Genomic DNA, 20,341 nt, shown 5'->3' with positions numbered 1-20,341 from the left:
AGAGTTGGCTGGTGGAAATAATCTGCTTTTCCTCTGCTAAAAAGAGGAATTGGAGGCAAGTTGATGTCTCCAGAGGAATCAGTGCATAGCTCCGCTGGGACAATGTTTTGGGGAAAGAGAATCTCATACTGTGCAGGTGAAGGGAGGAGTATGGTCAGAGAAAGAAAGAGAGAGCAATGAAGACAGGGTTTCTGGTCCCCAGAGAAATGTCACTGTCACAATGAATGGCGATAGTTAAACATTAACCTACTTTGTCCCTAAACAAATGATCTTTCTTTGAGGATTATTTTAGTGTAAATTTTATAAGTATTGCCCAAAAAGTTTAAGGTAAAGAAATCCTACCTGTAAGTAATTGTGCCCTCTTTAAACCTGCACCTCTTTACAAAACAAATAATTTTCTAATTTATCTTGGGAATATATGAATGTCTTATCCTTTCTATTTAGAATGCAAGTTCCTTTCCTTTATGAGCTGTATGTCAGGGTAGCCAATAGTGGATGAGGGGAAGGTTTTCTTTAGAGAAGTGTTCCAGCTAATAAATAAAGCATGATAAAATTAGAATGTCTAAATATTGCATGAAAGAATGAAACAAAGATCTCCCCAACCATCCTCAGTGCCTGGTAAGATCACAAAAAGAGGGACAACAGGACATTACCTGCTTCCCAATGGAGGGCCACAACAACAGCTATGAAGTTTTCTTGCCAAACTATTGATTTGGAATCTAAGAAATATTTAACTAACAGTTTATAAGAGAAATAAGAAGGAAAGGTAGTGTCAAATGACACCATGAGGATGAATTAAGAAAAAAAAATACAGAAAATGAGAGACTGTAGGATAAATGACCGAGAGAGGAAAAAGAGGAGAGATCCCGGGCATTGTAAGGTGATTCTGGAAGTGACCCAGGTAACTGGGGTTTCACACTCAAGCCATCAATTTCTCACGTCCTTTTAAGCGTCCAGTGAAATTTGATCTTTTAAGTGTCTGTTTTGACCATGCAATGCTATGACAGCCTCCTTGTCCCAGCTGAAAGCTATTGTGATACTTAGTCACTGTATTAGCTAGGGTTCTCTAGAGGAACAGAATCAGCAGGAGATATCCTTAGACATAAAATGTATAAAAGTATCTCATGTAACTGTGGGAATGTAGAGTCCAAGGTCTGTAGGGCCGGCCACGAGCTGGTAACTCCAAGGAAGTTCCTCAACAAACTCTCAGGAGAGGCTGGCTGGGCAACAATGGGGATGGAAGAGCCCAAATCCATAGGCAGGCTGTGAAATTGGCTACTCCAATGAAGGGTCTGGACAAATTTCACAAGAAAGGCTCATCGACTGAAGCAGGAAGAGAGACTGTCTCTTCTGAATCTTCCTTAAAAGCCTTCTTCTGATTAGATTAAGCATTACTCATTGCAGAAGACACTCCCCTTAGCTGCTTACAAATGTAATCAGCTGTGGATACAGCTAACATGATCATGATTTAAGTTAATGAAATGTCTGCATAGCAACAGACAGGCCAGAACTTGCCTGACCAGATGACTGGACACCACCACCTGGCCAAGTTGACATATGAACCTGACCATGACAGTCACTTTTAAAATGCCAGTGAGTTTGTCATCTTTAAAAAAATGTTGATAATGCCCCATTCTTAGTAGTTCTAACAAATTCAATATCAGAGACAGACTCACTGCCCTAGCACATACAGATCTCTATCTTACCTCTTGCCCAAATTGAGCGAAATCTTCAACCACATTAAACTACAATCCTCTTTTGCCAAGAGACACCTGGACGAAACACAGTAAACTATGGATTTGTGGACAAGCTGAAACATTGAAAAGTGGCTCTTTAGCAATATGACAAATGTCTCCAAACAACTAAAGACTTACAAGTTCTTATAGAAATTCAAACACCTTTTACATTGATACCTGCAAAACAGTTTATTAGGCATATTGTTTTCATTTTCTGTAGTTCCCTTGACAATGGGTAGCAGATTTGTTTCATGAGACAACAGAACAACACCAAGGACTGGAGTGTCTTGTCTCCCTCCTGGGTATAGAGGGCTGGGCAGATGGATGAATGAAGGGAGGCAGGGAAACACATACACATATAGCATGAAAGAGAGTTATATTAATAGATAAGTAAGAAGGTAAGTAGATGGGTAGATAGATAGCATTTGTATGGCCCATAAAGCACCCCACCACATATGACTTTTTTTTTTATTAGGTAAGTTGTTGGTTTATAGAAGAATAATGCAAAAAGAAAGCAGAGTTCCCATACTGCCCCCCATCCCACACATAGTTTTCCCTATTATTAACATGGCATCAATGTGATAATTTTGTTACATTAAATGAAACAATATTTCTATAATTATATAATTAATTGTAGTCCATAGTTTCTATTACAATTCACTGTGTTGTGCACTTCTATGGTTTTAAAATATTTTTATGCTGGTGTCATACATACAAACTAAGATATACCATTTTAACCACTTTCAAGTACACAATTTAATGGTGTTAATTACATTCACAATGTTGTGCTATTATCACCACCACTCATTACCAAAACTTTTCAATACCCCAAACAGAAATTAAGCATCAATTCCCTAGCTGCTTCTCCTTACCCCAGTCCCTGAAAACCTGTAGTCTACTTTCTGACTCTATGAATTTGCATATAATAATTATTTCATAATGGTGAAATCATACAAAATTTGTCGATTTGTATCCACTCAAGATAATGCCTGCAAGGTTTATCCATGTTGTAGCATGTATCAGAAACTCATTTTTCTTTACAGCTGAATATTATTCCATTGCATGAATAGACCACATTTTGTTTATTCGTTCATCTGTTGATAGACATTTGGGTTACTTCTATCATTTGGCTATTGTGCATAATGATACTGTGAACATTGGTGTACAAATATCTGTTTTGAATCTCTGCTGTCAATGCTTTTGGGTATATACTAAAGGCGGGATTGTGGGATATGATAATTCTATACCTAGCTTTCAGAGGAAACATCAAACTGCTTTCCACAGTGATTGCAGCATTTTACATTCCCATCAACAATGAATGAGTATTTCTGTTTCTTCACATCCTCTCTAACATGTTATTTTCCATTTTAAGAAAATAGTAGCTATTCCAGTGAGTGCAAAATGCTACTTCATTGTGGTTTTGACTTATACTTCCCTAATGGCTATAATGTTAAGCATATTTTTTCATGTGCTTGTGGGTCATTTGTAGATCTTCTTTGGAGAAATCTCTATTCAAGTCTTTTGCACATTTTTAAATTGGATTATTCATATTTTTGTTGTTGAGTTCTAGGATTTTAAATATATTTTCTGGATATTAAAACTTTACCAGGTGTGTAGTTTGCAAATATTTTTCCCATTCTGTAGATAGTATTTTTAGTTTTATGGTAAAGTTTTTTGATGCCCAAAAGATTTAAGTTTGATCAAGTCCCATTTATCTATTTTTTTCTTTTGTTGCTCATGCTTTCGGTTTAAAGCAATACCACATGATTTTATTTAATCCTTATAATAATCCTATTGAGCCAGCACAGTGATAGATACTCTTAATATCATAATACTTACACTTGGACTGGGTAATTTACAAGGAATTATACTGTTGCAGGAAGCAAAGAAAAGACTTAGACCAGGGACTTAGTTTGGGACTCCAAGTTATTTCTATAGTACATCTCAGGAAAGGGCCCTTTGTCCTGAAAACTCTCTCTCCATCTCTTTCCAGGCATCAAAGGACCACAGCTATCAACAAACTACAAGACTGTAGTTCACATTCAATTCAATGAAATACACCTGTGAGAAGTAGCATATCCACTAACATCCCACACCAAAGTATTGATGAACTGAGTGAAATCTTTCCTAGCATGATTTGGAAAGGGGAGGATAAGTGAAAAGAGAGCACCAGCTTCCAAGGCTGCTTATGTAGAGCAGAGGAAAACAATCTTCAGGGGTGGAGGGGAAGGGATGCACCACCCAGGGAAGGCCAGAGCACTAAGGAGAGACCTTTATTGTGCTTCACAAGTTTATCCAACACGGGACCCCGGTCTGAATAAAGAGGAACTAGTGCATATCTTTGGGAAGAGAGACCTTGAAAGTAGGATCAAGCTGCCAACTATTACATGGGAGGTTCAATTTTTGGACAGAGCCTGTGAGGAAAAAGGACAGTGAGGCAGGGGATAAACATATGATGCTCATGCTTTGTCTTGAAGAGACACTGCAGTCTCAGAAGCCTCCTTCATCTGGCCCTTGGGCTAAGATGCAAGGCAGAATCTCAGTGTTCTCTTTGAAGAGAGAAATTCATCCAAGCTCCCATCCTCCTCCAATTCCCATGGGTTGAGTTTTACCCCATAGGAACCAATGTCCCTTTATTCGCACATTTGCCACCCAATCATCCTGAGGTTACATAGGAAGCCAGAATCCAGAGGTCCTCATCAAAGTCCAGGTTTGGAAGGTACACCAGCTTTGATGGGCCTTGAACAAGATAGAAAAGGGGATGGGGGAGAGGCAGCCATGAGGAAACCTAAGCAGACACCAACACCAGGGTGGGATGCAGTTTTCCACTGTTCCTTCTGTTCTGGGCTTCCCTCAATGAAAAGCACATGGATTTTACTGCTCCCAACCAATTTGAATAACCTTGTTTAACTAGCACTTTAATTCATATAGGAGGACCTAGGGGAAGTTGTATCCATTTTGCCTGCATCAGGCAAGCAGTAGAGTGGTATCCCAGTTAGGTAGATACTTATTCCTTCCCTCTCCTCCCTCTGTCTGATGAGAAGTTCTCTGAAATCCTTTCATCTCTGTACCTTAGAAATGCAGAATAGAAGAGGTGTCTCCCTGCCTATATCTCAGAAATGTTCTGGAAAATAATAGCCTTTTCAAAACATGGCTTTTAATTTGCCTCCCTTATTTTCCAATTTTGCATTCCTAGGAGAGAGTGAGACCCAGACAGCAGTCGTGGAATGCATATTTGTGTAGGAGTATGATTCCAAAACATCCCAGGCATGTTGCCATGCAAGAGATAAAGTCCGGGCACTGTTGCATGCATAGAAACCCTCCCCAGGCTGTGCTTGCCAGGTATTCCCACATGCCTCCACTGCTCCCTCTCCTGATCCTCTTGTCTAGGTCTGAGCTGCATGCCACTCCCACTCCCACAGGATCCTTGAAGCCGGGGAACATGCTCTGTCTGCCTCAGTGCCTTCTTTCCCCACAACCTCTTTTCCTCCTGGTGAAATCCTTTACATCAAACGCCAAATCACTCTCCAGCCTACCAGGTACCCGGAGCAGAGTCTAGATTTCTGAGTCTGATATCCAGGGCCCATCAAGGTGCTTTCTTTTGTAAGATCCTAATCTTTCTGTACCCTACTTCCCTTGTTTAGGTTGGGAATGACAACACCGTTCTTCTATTAGGAGTTAATGCTCCAGGCATTTGTGCACATCATACATCAGCTTTTGTTCTAGGCTTTCTTTTCAATGATATTTGTGCTGCGAATAGCCTTAGAAGACAGAGATAGAGCCTCCCTCTGAGGCAGATGGCACATTTGTCTCCTGATCAGGATAATAATGTCTCTCATGGGGTAAATTGGGGCAGCTTCCTAACAAGGGGGCCTTCTACGTGCAGCTTCCTCTTGAGTTCTCCTTCCTGGTTTCCCAAGGGACTTGGGTGTCAGGGGGATAGATGATATTATGGTTAATTTTATATGACCATTTGGCTGGGCTATGGTGTCCAGTCATTAGGTCAAGTACTGTCCTAGATGTTACTGTGGAGGTATTTTGTAGATGAAGTTAACATCTCCAATTAGCTAACTTTAAATAAAGGAAATTACCCTTGAAAATGTGAGTGGGCCTCATTCAATCACTTGGAGGTCTTAAGAGAAAAGAACTGAGGTCTCCAGAGAGAAGAAGAAATTCTGCTTCAAGACTATATCCTCTGCTTCTCTGAATTTTCAGCTGTTGACTGCTAGAACATTTGGACTTAAGATGGCAACATCAAAAAATAAAAACAAAGAGTAAGAAATTTTAAAAAAGACTTCAACATTATTCTTACCAGAATTTCTCTGCTCTACAATGGAATTTGGACTTGCTAGCCCCTATAGCCATGGGAGCCCATTCCTTAAACAAATAAAAATACATATAATATGTATGTGTGTGAATGCCCTACATGCTATCTTTCCAAATATGTCACTTTTTATGGAAGAAATTAACATCCTTCAAAGTCTGCTTTGCTATTGAAATCTACCATTGCATTGCATTTTTTCTTGCCTCATTTTCTTCTCTTTTAAGAATATGAAGTTCACAAAGTGCATGTTCGTTTTTCCATTCATCATTTATTTTGAAAGGTAACCCATATTTTATCTAGAGGCAAATGCTAACTCAAAATTCTTCTTCAGAATTAATATGGCTTATTCACTTAGGGTGGGGCTGGGGCTGGGGGGTTTTGAACCGTCTGAAATTAAATGAGAATTGTGTCCATATGTGCACTTTTTAAGGGCAAGGATTATCAATTTTATTGGGTTCTTAAAGGTGTGTATGCTAGAGACACAGAGAGTGAATAAAAGATCTCTGTTAATAATAGCCAGCAAAGTTCTGTAGTGCTTTCCATGGAAGCTGTACCGAGTGATGCAGGCCTATTCGTGTTTCAGACCTCATGGCCAGTACCTCCCTGTAGATCTCCCATGGGAGCTGTGAAATGAAAAGAGCACAAAGAAAGGAGTCTGACTAGTGAGCTGGGCTAGAGAAACAGAGAGAATAAGATAAAAGACTTCCCCATCCAGAGCAATTGCCAATCAGGATGGGGATAGAGGACGCACTATATAAAGGACCATATTTTTCTGAAAAACTCCTTTTAACCAAAGCTAAAGATTCTTCTGATGACTGTGTAAATTGGAAAGCAATTTGGCATGGCCAGTGAAGTTAGAGATGCAGATAACCAGCTACCCAGCTGTGATAGTTAATTTTATGCGTCAACTTGGCTAGGTTGTGGTGCTCAGTTGTTTGGTCAAGCACTAGTCTAAATGTTGTTGTGGATGTATTTTGTAGATGCGATTAATATCTACAATTAGTTGATTTTAAGTATAAGAGATTATCCTCCATAATGTGAGTTGGCCTCATTCAAATCAGCTGAAACCCCTTAAGAGCAAAGACTGAGGTTTCCAAAAGAAGAGATTCTCCCTCATGCCTGACAGCCTCAACTCCTGCCTGTAGGCTGCCTCACAGATTTCAGACTTGCCAGTTCCCCAAATCACACATAAATTCAACTAGTTCAGTTTCTGTGGAGAATCCTAACTACCATACCAACAATTCCAATGTTATACAGGTGCCTTGGAGAAATGCCTGGATAGACAACCTAGAATAGGCACATATGGTGTCTTGGAGTTATGTACAGAAAAACATGTCCTTAATTTTAAACCATTCCTTTGAGTGGGAACCCATTTTCAATAGGGACTTCTGATGAGGTTATTTCAGTTAAGGTATGGCCCAACGGAAGCAGTATGGGTCTCTATTGTATGACTAGAGTCATACATAGGCAGTGAAAATAAACAGATCACATCCCCACCCATGAACATAGAGGAATCTGGCAAACAATATTGGACAAAATCGAACTGACTGTGGAAGGGTCCACAAACTGCCACTGGGTTTATATAAAGATCAAAAGTGTGGAAATCTGAACATTATATTGCCTGTGAATCTGTGCTTACATGTTGTACAGTGATCAAGAAAGCTGAAGGAATGAATATTAAATTTCAAAGTATTTACCTCTGGGGAAAGGGGAGTGTGTTCAGGAAAAGGTACATGTTAGGGAAGACAAGGATATTGAACACATTGTTTCTTAAGCTCAAATCATGGGTAAATAGCAGTTTATTTTATCATTTTTTAAAATCCGCATATCTATACCGTAAGCACTCTTTTGGATGTATATTTCAGATTTAAAAAAAGAGCTTATAGGGCGACATTTATTTTGAAGCTGAGAATTTGTTTCTGCCTGGCTGCCACCAGGGCCCCAGCAGGAGAAGCCCCAGATCAGCCATGTTGGCCTTTGACCTGGGGCAACCACCTAAGAAGCCCAGTAAAGGGACAGCACACAGTCCTGGTTCAGCCTGACCAAGCTTGGCTGTGCAGTAGACATTCAGGTCTCCTACCTAGAGTGCACTTAGTACCATTAATTGTCCAACAGTGAGTGGAAGTTCCCTCTCCTGATGCAAGCATATGAAAGCTGTCCACTAATGGTCGGATAGACTTCTAAGAAGTAACTAAAACTTGTCATGCTCTTGTATTAAGTGGTAGCAATGAATGAGCTCAAGGATGCAAAACTTCAAGGAGAAATTACTTAAGCCTTCCAACTCTATCTTCAGCCACCAAGCCTTCCCAGATGATTTTGTCCTCTAAGGACTGAAGTGCCACATCCAGTGTGTCTGCCTGACTCATGAAACAGATTCAAGGTCTTTGCAGCCCACGTCGGTGGCAGTGTAGCTGGCCTCAACAGATGTCCTGTTCTTTAATGCTTTTTTCTCTCAGAAAGTAGATCTAGGAATAAGTGGGTTCCAAAATAAAACCAGCTGTAGATGAATGGTTCCTCTTTTTCATGGACACAGTTTTAATTTTTTAGAGGGTGGACACTCCTCTTGTAATAAGCTTTCCCTATGTCCAAGAATTGTTCTTGAATAAGATGATGTGGGATAAGAGGCAAAAGGAATATAGTAGGTTGAATGGCACTCCTCAAAAGAATTATGTCCACATCCTACTGCCTGGAACATGTATATCTGAATTTATTCGGAGAAAAGATCTTTGTAGATGTAATTAAGTTAAGCATTTTGAGATGAGATCACCCTGGATCATCTTAATGGGTCTTGAATCCAATGACAAGTGTTCTTGTAAGAGACACAAAGAGGAGAAGACAGAAAGAGAGGAGAAGTTGAGGTAAAGATAGAGATAGAGATTGGAGTGGTGTGACTATAAGCCAAGGAAGCTTGTAACCACCAGAAGCTGCAAGAGGCAAAGAATAATTCTCCCCTATAACTTCTGTGGTAGTTTGAAGCTGAATGGACTACAGAAAAGATCATGGTCTAAAAGCTAATCGATCTCTGTGGGTGTAGGTGGGATCTTTTAATTAGGTTATTTCAGTTGAGGTGTGCCTGAGGTGGGTCTTAATCCTCTTACTGGAGTCCTTTATAAGAAGCTGAGAAAGAAGGACTCAGAAGCTAAGAGAGGCAGAAGACAAAAGACACAGAGAAGCTGAAAGAGAAAAGCCAGAGAAGCTGAGAGAGGACACACAGAGAACAGAAGGAAGGCCATAAACAGAGCAAGAACAAGCTGGGAGAGAAGGACCAACAGACACTGCCAAGTGCCTTCCCATGTGACAGAGGAGTCCCAGATCACTAGTAGCCTTTCTTCAGGAAGAGGGTATTATTGATGCCTTGATTTGGACTTTTTTCATAGCCTCGGAATGGTAAACTTGTAAGTTGTTAAATCCGCATTGTAAAAGGCAACCCAGGGTCCACGGGTGGTTCAGTGGTAGAATGCTTTCCTTACATACGGGAGACCTAGATTCAATTCCTGGACCATGCACCCAAAAGAAAAGAAAAGAAAAAGGCAACCCATTTCTGGTATATTGCATTTCTTCAGCTTTAGCAAACCAAAATAGCTTCTATAGGAAGCACAGACCTGCAGACACTTGTATACGGTATTTCTGGTCTTCACGATGGTGAGAGAACACACTTATGTTGTTTTAAGCTATCTGGTTTGCAGAAATTCCATTGACAGCTGCAGGTATTCAGTCATGCCTAAGTTTAGAGGAGGAGGCCATTGCTCCAGGCCAGGAACCCGAAGCAGTTGAATGTTTGGTTTTGGAGGTCAGGTAGGGGCTCCTAGCCAGCTACTGCAGACTTCTCACTTAGGGAGACCTAGACACAGAAGTTATAAAAAGCCCTTCCACCCAGCCTCTTCTCTATCATCAGACCCAAGCCAGATGCTCTAGCTAACACTCACACTGACTTGAGACCTCAAAGTGCCCTCTCTACTCTAAAACAAGCGCTCCAGTTAAAAGATAGAGTTAGGCAATTGCAACTCAGCTCCCATGGGTAGAGGAAACATTGGAGTGGACAGAGAACAGATTCTGGAGTTAGGCAGACCTGGTCCAGCCCTTGAACTAGCTGCAGCCGCCTGGTCCTAAGGTTACACTACCTTCTAACTGTCCCTTTCGTCCCCCTGTATGGTGGCTGCACTTGCTTCCTGAAGTTGGGATAAGGATAATGGATAATGAGATGACATGCCCACAAATCAGAAGTTCAGGAAGCTATAGCATTTATTATTACCATGCAGTCATTGTGGCACCCTCTTCCCTCAATTTCCTATTGTGTAATATTTATCATCATTGTCATCTTTTTCTTCTTGTTCCCCTTTTCCCTTCTCCTCTTCTTCCATTCTTTTTCCCTCTCTTCCCCATTCCTATCCTCTTTCTTCTTGTTCTTTCAAGTGTAGCTCCTAAAGGAATTCAGTACGTCATTTTTTTTTTTTTACATGGGCAGGCACCGGAAATCGAACCCGGGTCCTCTGGCATGGCAGACAAGCATTCTTGCCTGCTGAGCCACCGTGACCCACCCAGTACATCATTTTTAAAAACCAAAGAGATAGTGCCCTCCTCTTCAGTTTCAGGAAATTGAAAAGTGAAAAAAACTGTAGGAGACAAAGCAGGCAGGCGAGGAAGTAAGAGGAACTTTGCCTTTATTTTCATGGTCTTATCTTTCCTATTCACTAAATTCAATTTTAAAAAATGTCAACTTTACCTTGGGCACTGTGTTAGCTTCTAAGAAACAAAAATGAATATAATGCATTCCATTCTTTTACAGAGTTCTCAGGTTAATACATTGTAATAGCCTTGAAAGCTTCCGGAATGAACCTTTTGGTGAAGAAAATAATTGCTGTATACATCATGTTATCTCCTCTAATTGATCCTTTGTATAAACCCAGATTTTTATATTTCAAATTTATTTAAAATTAGAAACATCCCACATGGTGACAAATTTTAGACTGTCAGCTGATTTTATGAAAATAGAGTAGCTTGAGAAGTTGAAGTTTAGTAAGGTTGGATGGAAAGTAAAGTTTTGAGGAAATGCTATTAGATGGTGCTGATTGTGGAATCTTCTCTCAGTCTACAAATTTTTCATGTTCTGATAATGAACAAGGTATTACTCTAACTCTCAAGAAATCTGTAGCCTAGAAGGAGAATCAGACAAGGAAACACAGTGGTATATGAAAAGTTCTGAAATAGGTATGTATAAGGACCTATGGAAGCATGAAAGAAGGCCCAAGTACTCTGTGGAAATGTCAAGGAGAGATAAGATTTGAAGAATGACAAACAGTTTGTTAGGAGAAGAAGGAATAAGGTTGAAATGTATTCTGCACAGAGGGAACAAAGCTCCCAGACATGAATGATTTATCTGTCAGGAAAGGGTAGGCTCTGCTGAATAATAAATAACCCTCAGATTGCAGGGACTTAAATCAACAAGGTTTATTTTTGGTGCATGCTAATGTCTACCTCTATTGGCAGTGGGTCCGCTTCCTGGTATCTCTCCCAGAGTCTCAAGCTGATGGAAACGCCATCGACAGCATCATGTTCACCATGCCAGGGAAAGTGAACATACTGAGTCACACACAGCTCTTGAAGGCAAGGAAAGCAATTTCAGTGTAGACATTGCCAATTGTTGAGGACTCTCCTTCAAAAATTTTGTACAAGCTGATCTATCATCTCAGAAATTTCCTTTCTTCCTTATTCTCTAAATTTAGCCTAAAGGGAAACCATCTCAGTAGTTTTCCTTAATTTCCTCCCCCTCTCCAAAATGCTTTCACTGCCTTTTCCTCAGCTCGTCTCTTCTTGAGTGCTTTATACATTGTTCATTCACTTTTCATACTACCTTGCGATCATTTCCTTATAAGTTGGCTCCTGAGCTGGGCTGTGAGGAGGGACTGTGCTGTATTTGTCTATGCAACCTTAGTCCTAGTCTCATAGAAATATTTTAGAAGCTAAATTTAATAAAGAGGGAAGAAGCACTTGAGTAAGCTCCACCCTTTTTAAGAAGGGGGTGAGGAAGGGGAATAGGCATATTTATAGGTTGCTAAGGAGAAGTTGAACATGGAAAAGAGAACACTATGGTGCCAGAGAGAAGATGGGGTAAACAGCCCAGGAGAAAGAACAGGAACACTTCTATGAGAGTCAGAAGGGATCATAAGCAGGACAGTAAAAGCAATGAATAAATGCACTTCCAGTTAAAGAGGCAGGTGGAATAAGTAAGTTTATCCCAGCTCCCTCCTAACCCCAGTCAAATTATAGAAAAAGGTTTAAAATATGTATAGATCCATAAGAACAATGAGAGAAGGAAAGGCCTCAGCCACTGACAAGAGCATTCAGGTGATGTCTGGAGAAGAGGAGGCAGCTGAGCAATAAGGACTGAAAGGAAACAGAGACTCAGAAGCACTGAACAGGGCACTTTCTGCAGAACCTTGGAAGAAAAGGGGGACAGAGAACTTAGAAGGCCAGGGCAAAGGATACAATCACTATAGGAGTGTCTTAGTCTGCCAGGCATCTAGGGTAAACACTCCATAGTGGGTTGTCTTCGACAACATGGTTTTGGAGGCTAGAAGTCCAAAATCAAGACATTAACAAGACCATGTGTTCTGAAAGACTAGTGCTCTGGTGCTAGCTTGCTGCAATCCTTTGTTTTTTTGGCTTGCATCTCTGCCTTCTGAAACATGACTGTCTCTCTCTTAGTCTCCTCTTTGAGGTTTCCTCTTCTGAATTTCTGCCGACTTTTGGCTTCTTACTCTTCCTTACAGCCTTCCCTTTATAAAGCTTCCAGTAATATGGATTAAAACCCACCCTGATGCAGCTGGCCACCTCAATTAATAGTAACATTTTCAAAAGTCCTATTTACTAATAAATTCATACCCACAGTAATGTAGATTAAGATTAAGAACATGGTTTTTCATTAGAGTCCATAATTCAATCTACTGCAAAGTGGCAGTGGGAGAAGTTGACCCAGGGCCTGTGAATTCTGGGGAAAGGAAGAAAGGAGAGGGAACTGGAGTGAAAACAGGACAAGTAGATAAGAGCATACTTTGTGGATGGTGAGCATACCCTTCTGCTTGTCTCACGTGGTTCTCCAAGCACAATTACCCAAGCAGACACCAACTTCAAGCTGGATTGATGCTTCTTTCTCATAGAAATGCTTAGTTTCAAAATAAAGGCCTATAGTTTCTCTAATTTGGGGACCCCATACTCAAGCAGTTGAATCATAGGTCATCCTAGAGGGAACCTTGTTACCTTCAATTAGATTTGCAGCACCTTACTCTTAAATATCTACAAAAATCATCCAATATTAGAGAAAGACTCTACCATAAAATCTAGAGGTCAAAACAAGCGGGAAAAACCATAATATCCTCAAAGAGGTATTATACCTATGAAAAAAATAGGAAACCATAAGAAGTAACAAAGAACAAGAAAGTACTTTTAGAAATTAAAAGTATGATAACAATGAACAAGTTTGATAGAATTAAAGTCAATGAAATATCCTAAAAAAAATTAATAGATTTAAAAAGACAGAGACGAAAAATGGGAGAGGAAAGAGTAGAAAATGAGGATATAATTACAAGAGGTAAAAACAACAGTTGAGTACGAGGTATTACAGAAGGAAGGAATTGAGAAAATAGAGGAGAGGAATTAATAAATAGAATAAGAAAAATTGGCAAAAGGAAAGAATGAGTTTTCAGATCAAAAATGTTGATTTTGTTTCTCAGAAAACACATTTAAAAATTACCAACCAACACAAGTCATGTTATCATGAAATTTTAAACCATGAGTTATAAAGAGAAGAGTCTTCTCAAACACTTGCAGAGAGAAAGAATTAAGAAGTAAGTCACTGAATTAGTTTGGAAACTGCCAGGATGAGATATACCAGAACTGGAATAGGTGTTTTTTTTTGTTTATTTGTTTTTTAATGGTAGCGGTCGGGGTTCATCACTTTGCTTCTCTGGGGCTGTTTTTCATCTCTTGGCTACCCTTGGCTCTCTACAGGTTTTGGCTTGCTTAACATATCATTGTTGACATCTGCTGAGCTCTAAGCACCTCCAAACATCCATGTCTGTGTTCTCTGCCTGTTAGCTCTGCTCTGAAGTTTCTTTCTACTCTGTCATTCCTGAGGTTTCTGCAAAATGTTACCTCTTTTAAAAGATTCCAGTAAATCAATCAAGACCCACCTGGAATGGGAGGAGTCACATCTCCATTTAATCAAAAGTTAGCACCCACAGTTGGGCATGCCACATCTCCATGGAGATAATCTAATCAAAAGATTCCAACCCACATTATTGAATCAGAATTAGAAGAAACACCTGCCTCTACAAGATGGGATCAGGATTAAAATATGGCTTTTCTGGGGTACATAATACTTACAAACTGGCACAATCACTTACAGAGGAACAAAGAATTGTGGACAAGGATTACTTCAAATTTCTAGACAACAATATTGAACACTGGAAAGCAATGGAGAAATACTTTCTGAGGGGAAATTATTTTCAATCTAGAATTTCATGCTTAGTCAGACTATCAATCAATTATAAGCTAGAATATAAGCATGCAAAGGATACAACAATCTACCACCACAAACACCCTTGCTAAGGAATCTATTAGTAGATTCCATCCCATAACAGGATGGAAAGAAAGAGAGAGAGAGAGAGAAAGAGAGGAAGGAAAGAAGGAAGGAAGGATGGAAGGGAGGGAGGGAGGGAAGAAGAAAGGAAGGTTAGTTGCAAAGAAGGAAGGAAGTTTGCAAGGAAGGAAGGAAGAAAGAGAAAGAAAGGAAGAAACATTTGATCCAGGAAAGGGAGAGGGGGAAAGGCTGACCTGTGGATATTCAGAGAAGCCCAGGAGGGCAGCTAGTCCAGTTTGGAACCACAGGACAGATGCTACAGAGAAGACATCTCCAGGGAAAAATGAAGCTAATACCATGATGTGCAGGGAGAAATGGGCTTTCTAGAAAAATATAGCAAAACAATAAGGCCTCATTTGTCACATGCCAATTTCTGATTTCTGTAACATAAATCCTCCCACCATGACTGGTTTGAAGCTTCCAACACTTTAATGATTGAGTGGCTTGTAAAATTCCTGAGATGTGACAGTTGGCTCTCCTAAGCCGGTAGGAGCTGGCACCAATACACCATTGGACTGAAGAATTATATGATGTGCTCCACTGTCTGGAAAACAACATTGAGAAGTTTTTACTGTCCTGTTAGAAAGAAACAGTTTAGGGGTATATGCATAGAAAGTGAGTACAGCAAGTGATCATTAATTAAGGAAAAATAAAAGGGTTACGAGAGGAGATGGACTGCTATTGGGTTCAGTGTTGGAAATATCATGTAAACAATGAAAACTAATTTCACAGAAATGGTGGTTTATTGGAAGGATTGAGGTGAAAGGGCAACAGACTGTGCACATGCTAAATACTCATATCTCATATTAAAAAGTCATCAGACAATGTGCAAAAGTAATAGAACAATAAATAGGAGCATACACCTTTTATTCAGGAATTTGGAAGAACCAGTCAGCAGAGTTGAAGGTTGCCAACTTTGTGGGATGAGGGAAAGGCTGAGACTGCCTTTTAAAAATTTTCATACTTTCAGTACTGTTTGGCTTTTTGCACCATAAGCACAAAGTCCTCAGGTTTATTTATTGACAAATAAAGATTAATTCATAAAGGTGATGCCTACTTTTGGAGTCAGGAGATGAAGTGGGGTGTTCTCTTGGATGGTAGAATAAAAAGGGTGTTACCACTCTGAGTGAGCCTTAGGGGAAAAGTCTCCATACTTTTCCTTAGTAGTTTGTAAAGGTTTGTGATCACTCTGATGATTTAGAGATTCTTCCCACTGTGCTAGAATTATTTCTCAATCAAATTTCTGCCACATTCTCTTATTTAAGCCTCAAAACTGGTAATAACACCAACTTCCGCCTATGAAGTTCCTACGAGGAAGCAGGCATTTTAAATAAATTATCATTCTCAAACCAACCTCACATGGCACAGTTGTGCATATGTCACATGCAAATATATGCTTGCTGTGTATAGTAAGCATATATCCTTCTCATCACTCAAGTTATCTCTTGCTTGACCTGCCACACCCACATTTCACCTCCTGAATGGTCTAACAGCTCCCACCCTGGGTACTCTGCCTACCTGGTAAACCTGAGTACCCAAGTGATGACGGCCACTGGGAAGAATGTCCTACTTCCCTTGAATGCAATACATTTTGACATTGCCATTTTGATCTGTTCAAAAAGTCAATTTGATACATTTTCAGGTGATAGATATCTTGTCCCTGCCCACAACCTACCTCATTGTGAGGGTCCATTCTCTCTTCCATCCAATTCCCCTTCCACCTCTCCTCCCTCTGCAAACTCCCAACCTTTCCCTTTTGAATAGGTCAAGGACAGTTATGACCACCACAATGACCCAACCTGGAGCAATTGGGTATAGCCTGAGATCCCTTAGCAGTGGATAAAATACATCTGCAGAGGAGGCTCTGCCTTGAGAAAGCCAATGTAATGAAGACTACATGGGAGCAGAGAAAATCTGCTCATAGCGTTCATAGTATGCTTTCATTGGTCTAGCAACAAAGCTGTATCATGTGCCTACAAAGCTGCAGTAACGTTGCCCTGGGGGCATGCTGGAAGTGGGATGAAGGTGCCATTCCTGAAGGGCAATGAGGTGGCCATTTCAACTTGCCCAACCTTGGAAACACTTCGGCCTGAGGGACTGGGTGAAGAGTGGTGCCAACCAATGCCTTGATTTTGGACATCCAGGCTCCAAAACTGTGAGACAATAAATTCCTGTTGCTTAAACCAGCCCATTGCATGGTATTTTTCATAGCAGTCTTGGTAAACTAAGATAAAAGAACAGAGAAAAAGAAAAGATTTGTATTGGGGATTGTGGGGGTACAGATCATCTGAGAGGGGGCACAGATCACCTAAGACCCTGTGACCAAGTAAGGACTTTGGCTCTTAAATAGAACTGGAAGCCATTGATGGCTTTGAGCAGAGCAGGGACTTATTCTGACTCTGGTTTTAACTGTACCCTTCCTTGGTGGCTGCATTGGGACTGATGGTAAAAGGTAAGTGTAGCCCCAGGAGAGATTATAGTGGTTTGCAGGGTGGCTGTGGTGGAGGTGGAGAGGGAGTAGCGTCTGGACAATTTTTGTAGCTGAACCAACAGGATTTCATGACAGAATGTAATAGGGAGGGAAGGGATAAGGTTGCCTCTAGGATTTGGAGCCTGGTCAGGAAGTATCTGAGTATAATGGAAAGGTGATTTCTCTCTTCTTCTGGATCTTAGCTTGTTACTACATCCAGAAGTTCAATATGTTTTTTCATTCAAAAGGACCCCTTTGACACTTATTCCAAAGCATTTTTTTCACATAGTGATTAATAGTCAAATTTCCCTTTCAGTATGAGGCTCAGAGTGGAATAATTTAAACTTATTGAGGGTTTCAAAAGGTGAAAAAGAATTTAGGCTGTGAGCAGCAATTAATGCTCAAATATTATGACCTCTCCTACCTCTGCCTTCTCCATCACAGTGATAGACTTTCAATTTAATGTGAAACATCAATTACTGTCTTGGAGGGGTTGACTTTTCATCTTCAAGATTTGGGGAGGAAGGAATATATCTAGCATTATGGAAGCTACTTCTGAAGGAGATTTTAGGAAGACCCATAAAAAGAAAAAGAAAATAAGTCTGTATGACATCATTTCCATATGGAAGGAAGTTTGGAACAGATTTCAATAGACTGTGAACTAGTTTACAGAGAAGTCTTCCTACTTCCCACTTGCTCTGCCAAAAATGATACCCAAAATATTCTTTCTCAGTAAAAACTACAAATATATTCCTCCCTCCCCAAAGCTAACAGTGACTGAATTTCCCAGTTCATGAAATTAAAATTCCTCAGTAAATTTTTCAAAGCTTTATCAAATGGCTTCATTGACCTATTTGGGCATATTTCACATACAAATTATAAACATAATCATAATCAGTAACCTAATAAGTAGCCTATGACTCATTGTTATTTTACTAATTCATTCATTCAACAAGCATTGAGCATCTATTCTGGGTCAGTGATGTTTTGGAAGCTAGGAACACAATGGTGAGCCAGATCGATCTAATGCCAGTCTTAATGGGATCTACAGTCTAGTGACGAATCCCAACAAGAAAAGAATCACAGTAGCAAGAGTAAGTTCCCTACCAAGGGGCAGTCTAGACAGGTGAAGGAATTCAGAGATGTCAAGGATGGCTTCTTCCAAGGATTGAGAACTGGGCAGAGACTTGAATACTGAGGTAGTCAGCTGAAAAGTCTCTTGGTAATTTCTGCCTATGTTCTTCCAAGGAAATTCTCACCTCTAGACATTAGTATTCCACAAAGAGATGAGGAGAATATAATTCCTGGTTATGTTATAGGTCCACATGATCATAATCTATGTCTTATATTACAGCTAATTGTGTTTCTTTATGATAAACTATTGAACTTCATGGGGAGACTAGTGAATATACAAGCACATTCTCCAGATATGGCTTTAATTCTATTCTTTTATTTAACTTTAGTGTATGGAAGGTGAAGGGATTGTCTTTTACATTAAATTTTATAATTCAAAAGGTCTGAAATAGTAGTTCAGAGAGAGAGAGGGAGAGAGAGAGAGAGAGGAAATGAAGGTCTAAAAACAGGAAAGACTCTTTTCATTAAAATATCCTTCCTTTAATTCAGTATAAATACTTCCATATTGCCTCTCCTCCTCCCCATATATCCCATACTTCATGCATATATAATGAAGACAGCATTTTACAAATATTAAATATTAAGCACTTTGATTTATCCTTGTAACCTCTTCTCTCTGAGGTCAGATCCCTTAGGAGAATATCCTTCATCTCTTTAGCCAGAGACAACAGGGTGAAATGGCATGTTGTGAAAATAGAATTGTGCCTAAAAATTCCTTTAGCCCTGTTAGCATAGCCAGGGCCAATCTTGGGGAACTGGATGAGTTTTATGCCAGGGAAAGTTACAAAGGGAGGAGAGCGCCCTGGAGAAAGCCACCGACGGTGGGAAGGAGGGTGAGCAGGAAATGCTAACAGTCAGCTCTGTGTGGATTCCCCTTGCCCAGGCTTCCACCAGGGTGGAAGGGGCATGTGAGCTAAGTGAGGGTCATTGTGTAAACGCAGTTGTCAAAACAAACTGCAAGAAAATCAAAATCAAAAGTAAATTCAGAAAACAGATTTGACACAATTGTAGTTTGAATGCTCAATACAATTTATGTACTTGCTTCATCACAAGCTGCCAGTTAAACCACTGCATAATAACCAGCTCAGGGCACACCACACATTTCAAAGTGGAGGAGATTGAAGTCTGGAAAGTCCACTGGGCTGAAAGACCTCTGGAGTCCATCCTCACTGTTTTGGTTTCCTAAAGCTGCTGGAATGTAATATGTCAGAAATGGATTGGCTTTTACAAGGGGGATTTATTAAGTTACAAGTTACGGTTCTAAGGCTGTGAAAATGTCCAAATTATGACACAAACCAGAGGATACTTTCTTGGAAAAATGGCAGCTGGCATCTAGGGCTTCTCAGTCACATGGGTTGGTCCTTCTTTCCTGTTTCAAAATGGCTCCTTTAACTCCTGTGGGCCCTTCTGGCTTCACCTGGGGCTTTTTCTTTCTTAGCTTCTCTAGACTCCCTTGGCTCTCCTAAAGGACTCCAGCAAACCGGTTAAGACTCACTTTGAATGGACGGGGTCACGTCTCCATGGAAACAACCTAATCAAAAGGTCCCACCTACAATAGGTCTGCAACCACAAGACTGGATTAAAGAGCATGGCTTTTCTGAGGTATGTAACAGTTTCATACCAGCACACTCATCATGTCAGAGGAGGTTCTGGAGATGATGGTGGTTGTTCTGGTCACAGTGCAGTGGCAAGAGCGACACTGAATTTCTTCACAGCACAGCACAGGCATTGAATCCAGAAGCCAGAGTGATGACAACCTGCTTTAACCTAAGCTCACCAACAGGGCAATTGTTTTGGGTTTTTACAGGAAGTGCCCCTTTGGATGGCATGAAGCCAGTCCATATTATATTTTCCCACAAATATCTGGTTATCACTTGTTATAAAAATATGTTTTATCTCAGTATGATAGCATTCTAATTGTGGTCAACATATTTATTGTTTTTTCTTGGGGTGGGGCAAGGATTCAAGATGATTGATATCATTTCAATACACAACAGGGGTCCAAGGGCAGAGGCCACTTCCGCTGCCTCTTGCCAGTG

The 20,341-nt window shown here is 40.2% G+C and overlaps 1 long non-coding RNA gene across 1 annotated transcript; it reads right to left on the bottom strand.

Moving 5' to 3' along the window:
* Positions 1-1,712: 1,712 nt before the first annotated feature.
* Positions 1,713-14,316, bottom strand: LOC143651613 (uncharacterized). Its single transcript, XR_013160072.1, has 3 exons — positions 14,250-14,316; positions 11,536-11,657; positions 1,713-1,810 (listed from the first exon to the last, which is right to left on the bottom strand). It is a non-coding gene; the product is annotated as an uncharacterized LOC143651613 (long non-coding RNA).
* Between the last annotated feature and the right edge of the window lie 6,025 nt (positions 14,317-20,341).

Source organism: Tamandua tetradactyla, chromosome 12, assembly GCF_023851605.1.
Source record: "Tamandua tetradactyla isolate mTamTet1 chromosome 12, mTamTet1.pri, whole genome shotgun sequence".
NCBI lineage: Eukaryota > Metazoa > Chordata > Mammalia > Pilosa > Myrmecophagidae > Tamandua > Tamandua tetradactyla.
This window is presented reverse-complemented; position numbering and strand designations above follow the sequence as displayed.